Source organism: Solanum stenotomum, chromosome 5, assembly GCF_019186545.1.
Source record: "Solanum stenotomum isolate F172 chromosome 5, ASM1918654v1, whole genome shotgun sequence".
Classification (NCBI taxonomy): Eukaryota; Viridiplantae; Streptophyta; class Magnoliopsida; order Solanales; family Solanaceae; genus Solanum; species Solanum stenotomum.
This window is the reverse complement of record NC_064286.1, coordinates 8,288,190-8,294,159: the sequence shown is the minus strand read 5'-3', so window position 1 is coordinate 8,294,159 and position 5,970 is coordinate 8,288,190.

Sequence of the window (5,970 nt, the reverse complement as noted above, 5' to 3'; positions counted from 1 at the left end):
TATAAATTTGAGTCATCATAACATGAAGGACTTCATTATATCGGGAACTGGACACAATAAATTCAATCATCTTTCTAGGATTTGTGAAATTTCTGTCTAGGAGGGTGTGTGAGCTAGTCCCACATTGGCCCATGGGTTACAAGTTGATTCCCTTGTTGAAATTTGTACTCACCTCATTGTAAGGTTATTTTTTCAATAATGAGAACTAGACAATTTATTTCATTTCATTCATTGTATATGTTGGATTGTTTTATCAAAGGCCAAAAGAAAAATGGAATAAAAAGATTTGGGGTAAAACTTGGAAAGAATATAAAGGGGAAGTCTTAAAATAGAATCATGATGTGCTTTTCTATAGTAGGGGTGTGTAGATGAAACAAATAGAGCCAAAACCCCACTTTGAGGAGACATTAACCCCCCCCCCCCCCCTCCCAAAAAACAAGAAAAAGAAAATATCATCACTAAGAGGACAAACTATTATGTCATTCAAATCTAATTTCAAATTAATTGTTTTTTTTGCCTTGGTCCAACTTAGATGGTAAATAGAAGCTACTATAAAAAAGTGGTTGTTTGCTTTATCAAAACCAAGGTTATTGGTTCTGTTGAAAGAACTCTTTCTATAATGCATGGAAGAATTACCAGAGACAAAGACTGCGAGAATATTTATTAAGAAGACAACAGGCGTAAATTTTACGTTCCTTTCAATCCCATTTAATAGGAATTTTGTTTGAAGTTTTCTTCTTACTGCCAGAAGATCCTTTTTAGCGAGTAAATTTTGCAGGTTTCTTCCTTCTGTGCCAGATGTTGGTATCATCACTGTAACATATACTGATGCTAATTCAACAGAAGGCCTAAATAAATTGAACTCTCTAATAGACTCCTTCTACACATTCTTCTATTGTCATACTACTATTCTTGATTTACCCATTAAGAAATCGAGCTCTTCAATAATTTTATGGCAAAAAGAACACAAATCAAAATCATCAGCAAGAACAAATATAATGAAATGAACTCGTATATCCACCCAACTAAAAGACTCTTTTCGTACAGGATTTAGAATTGCCTTAACATGGTATGCCAACAAACTAATAAATTAATATTTTGGGTATATCATCTTCTCAGTAGTACCCCTGTAACACCTCGCAAATTGAAATAACTAGGAAGGTATTAAAAGTTGGAGAAAGAATCATTTTTGGAAAGTATATGAAAATCTGGAAAATTGTGAAGTATGTTAGTTGGGTTTTTGGCCGACTTCAAACGGACCTAACTCATAGTTCAGGATGATTTAGGTGTATTTCCAGGTATGGTTGGAAATCTCTTGGAATAATCTTTCCAACGCCGCCAAGTTTGCGCGATTCCGAGTTCGTATGAGTGAGATATGCCCTTTGGAAGTTGGGTTGTTCAAATAAGGAAATGTCCAATCCGGATTTTTAAAGGGTGTTTTGGTCTTTTCCATACCCTATTATTTTAATTCGTTTCTGGTGAATTAATTAAGGGTCAAAACTGAATTGGTTCAGTTTAGGCAATTGGAGATTTACGCTAGGGTTTTTGGAGAAAGAACGCAAGAGGACAAAAGAGGAGAAAGAGCAAAGTTCGTCGATTTCTTGGAGATTTTCGTGTGGATTTCGTCAAGGGGTGATCCCTACAAGGTAGGTGACTCTTTCATAGTGTTGGGTTCGTTCACCCACGTGCCAAGCATGTTTATTTCAGCAAAGTTTGTTCTAGAAAGTTGAAAGTTGATGAATCTTGAATGGTGTTCTTTAAATTGGCCTTCGTTCTTGAGTTAGGTTGAGATTGAGGAGTTCCTTGAAGTTAAAATGTTTTTTCCTTGAGTTGTTTGAGTTAGATTCTTGTGTATACATACTGGGTATCTGAATATAAAAGAAATTTGAGAAAAAGAATCGAGATTAGGCGAATTAGGGTTAGAAAACGAAGAAGGAACAAGTCGGGCAGAAACTGGGTACCAGGTCCGCGTCGCGGACCTGTTCCTCGGAAGTGAAATTTTTCCCTTCACGTCGCGGCGAGGACACAGACCTCTCTGCCCCAAAAATTATTTTCGCGACCAAAATTTAAATACACCTCCGTGTCGTGGACCCATCCTCAGACAGTGATTTTTTTTTTTATCTTTTCTCATGTTTAGCTATCTAAAATCATTCCTAAACAGCATGAGATCTTTTCTATCACAAAACATAATCCTTGAATCCATAATTCAATTCAAGGAAATTTAAGAGTTAATTCAAGAGAAGTTAAGAGTCAAGTCAAGAGAAGTCAAGAGTCAAGTTAAGAGAAGTTCATAAAGTTTTCCAAAAGTCTTTTACAAATGTTTTAACTTTGTTTTAAGACTTGACTTTTGAGTTGAGTCAAGAGTAAAGTTTGAAGTGCATTTTCTTCAAAAGAGTATATCGGGACTATATATTCCAAAAGAGTAAATGTTTTCACATTTAAACAAAAAAGGAAATTGAGATTTCCAAAAGAGTCTTTGAGGTAGTTTTCAGTAAAAAGTAAGAGAAAAAGTTCATTCTTCAAAGATTATTCGGGAACTAAGTATTCCCAAGAGTTAAAATGTTTTCACATTTGAACAAGAAAGGAAACTGAGATTTCCAAGAGAGCTTTTAAGCTAAGTTTTTGAGTAATTATCTCAAACCAAAGAAAGAGTTTTGTTTTTACAAACATATGAGCTAAAGTATATTTTGGGAGTAGTACTGAGCATCGATATGGGGATGAGCTTGAGTTCAGATAACTCACGTCTCCATAAACCATGTAGTCATCATGGGTAGTAAAGGATCATACTTTTTAGATGACTCATTAAGATGCTTTTAGCATAAGTTAGTGGATCCACTAAGTTAAGTCTACATGACGGCAAAGTATAGGACAGTTCTGGCAACGTGGGCAAGACGTTGTATCACCACTTAGGCTCATAGTGGTGGTTGTCGGTTAGAGAAACTCCCACAAAAACTATATTACTTTGTTATATGAGTAAAGTTGAGTTTGTTATTACATTTTCTTTAATGAAGTAAGTTGCTTTTACAGTTTTATAAAGCTTTTCATATATTGCATGTATTTTATTGCTTTATTATGAGTTGAGTTTTCAGGAGTTGAGTAAAGTCAAGGTAACTATTTCTTTCAGATTCTTTTCAAACTTAAGTTATGTTTAGCATTCCAACTCGCATACTCATACATTCAATGTACTGATGCCAGTTGACCTGCATCTTATTATGATGTAGATGCAGGTAACCAGGATCAACATCCAGCGCCTCGTTGATCAGGTTCAGCATTCAGAGTCAGTTGGTGGGCCTTCTTGCTTTTCGGAGGACTCCTTTTTGTCTTTTGCTTTCTAGTTTTCAGTTGTTAGGATGATTGGGGGTCCTGTCCCGACATCCCTCTTTGTTTTAGAGGCTTCATAGACAGTCAGACAATTAGTAATACAGTTGTCTTTACATTTTCATTTCATATGTTAAGACTTGAGTTGCCATTTTGGCCAAGTTAAATGTTTAACTTTTAAACATTCTTAAGTTATCTTATTATTCAAGTAAGTATAGTAATTGATCATTATAAATATGCTTATAGTCTTCCGTTGAGTAAGTATGCCACGCCAAGGGTTCCCTTGGGGCCAGCAATGGTTATCGAGTGCCGGCCACATCCAGGGTGTAGGCTCGAGGCGTGACAACCCCCTATTTGATTTCAATGGTGCGTTAGCAGATTGATTTACATATCCACACATAAGATTAAAATATAAAAGAAAATATTGATTTTAGAAATTTAAGTCAGTCCACTTTAACATCGGAAACCCAAAATTGAGTTTCACAAAGAAAGGGAAAAAATCAACTATCTTCTTTAACCCCTTTGGTCACTGCAACTCACAAACCCAATCAAAGATCAAAACTTTGACAATCATCCACAATATATAAGCCTTAATCAAAAGCTTTAAATACTTCAAATAATAAATGCAAAATAGATATCGTTTCAAACCCAAAAGGGTAAAAGAAAATTGAATGCAAATCTAAACAATTAACCAAAATATACCTGAAAATTTCAAGAACAATTGGAGAAGAAGCTTAGAAAGTTAATGTGAAAAGAAAGCATTGAGAGAGATTCTTTAGACTAATGGCATTAAAGAATTTTTTTTTGTCGAAACAATCAACTTGTATTGATACCAAAAAAGTGTAATTACAAAACCAAGTAGATGCTGACCATCTACTTCTCAAAATTCTTACCACAAAAAAACATCTTAGCCTGAAAAAGACTACTAATATAACTAATTATTCACTTAAACAGAAAAACATGGAAAGAATCTAAAAACAAAGACTCATGGCATATGATCTATCTTCTTCAATGCCTCCTTCCACTTCTTCAAGTCTTTTCCTCTGATATGAGAGTATAGGCCAATCTCTTTGCACACTCTATCACATTGGTATGGTGTATCATGAAATCTGGTAGTATTCCTTCCTCTCCATATGACATAGATCACCATTGCAAAAACACTATTGATTATAGCTGCATATCCACTATTCTTTGCTCCCCATCCATTTGTCCATGTAAGCTCATGCTGCCAGCTACCTATTTGCCTATTTTTGCCCATCCATTTCAGTAATCTAGCCCATAAGGCTCTGGTTATAGGACACTCGAAGTAGAGATGATCAAAGGTTTCTATGGCATCATCACAATAGCTGCATTCCAGGGGAACAATTATGCCAAACTTCTATAGCCTTTCTGTTGTAGCTAGTCTTCTCCATGTTGCTAACCAAAGTATAAACTGATGTCTAGGATGGACTATTGGCTGCAAAACAATGCTCTTCCAACTTACTTTAGGATGTTATAGTGTTAGTTTGATGTACATTTGATGGATGGAGAATTTATTAGCCTTTACCACTCCCTTCAACTTTGATCCTAAATCACTTGGATTCAATATAGGCCTGAGTATCTTCCTAGTCTCCAAGATCTTCCATATCACCCATGTGGCACTTGTTGGTATAGGGCAGTGTTCCACCTCCTTACCCTTTATATAATATGTATGTACCCAATTGAATCAAAGACAATCCTTTTTCTCATGCACTGGCCATAACAACTTCAGGATGGCAGCAGTATTCCAAACTTGTAAGTTGATTAGATTTTGACTCCTAGCTGATTTTGGACGACAAAGCTTCTCCCATGAAATTAGTGCTTTCCTAGAACTTATAGTTGAACCTGTCCATAGATAGGTTCTGTAGACCCCTTCAATTAATTTTAGTATTCTTTTTGGCAATACAAAAATTTGTGCCCAATAAGTTTGCATCCCAAACACTACTGACTTCAATAACTGGATCCTTCCTGCATAAGAGAGTAATCTAGCTATCCAACATCTTATTCTTTCAGTTATCTTCTCCACCAATGGCATACATTGAGCTACAGTGAGTCTCTTAGAGGATATAGGCACCCCTAGATATTTGAAAGGCATCTCACCTTCAACATAGCCCAAAGTAGCTAATATTTTTTGCTTCAGATCAGTTTCACTCCGGTAACATATATGGAACTTTTCTCTCTATTTGCCTGTAAGCCAGAGACCACAGAAAATCTTTGAAAAACATCTTGCATCAGTTGTATAGAATCAATATCTCCCTTGCACAACATCAAGAGATCATCTGCAAAACAAATATGCATTACTCCAAACTGCTTACACCTAGGATGAAACTTGAATTGAGGAATCTCCTTCAGCACATTCAACTCTCTTTGAAGGTACTCCATTGCTAGAACAAATAAGTAGGGTGACATTGGATCTCCTTGCCTGGTCCCCCTTCTTCCTTGGAATAATGGTGTTAACCCTCCATTGATGATTAGTGAGTATGAAACTGTAGATATGCACTCCATTACCCAATTCACAAACTTGAAAGGAAAACCCAGTCCAGCAAGCAGCTTTGCTATGAATTCCCATTCAATAGAATCATAAGCCTTTCTTAAGTCAACTTTCATAGTACACCTAGGAGATAAACCTTTCCT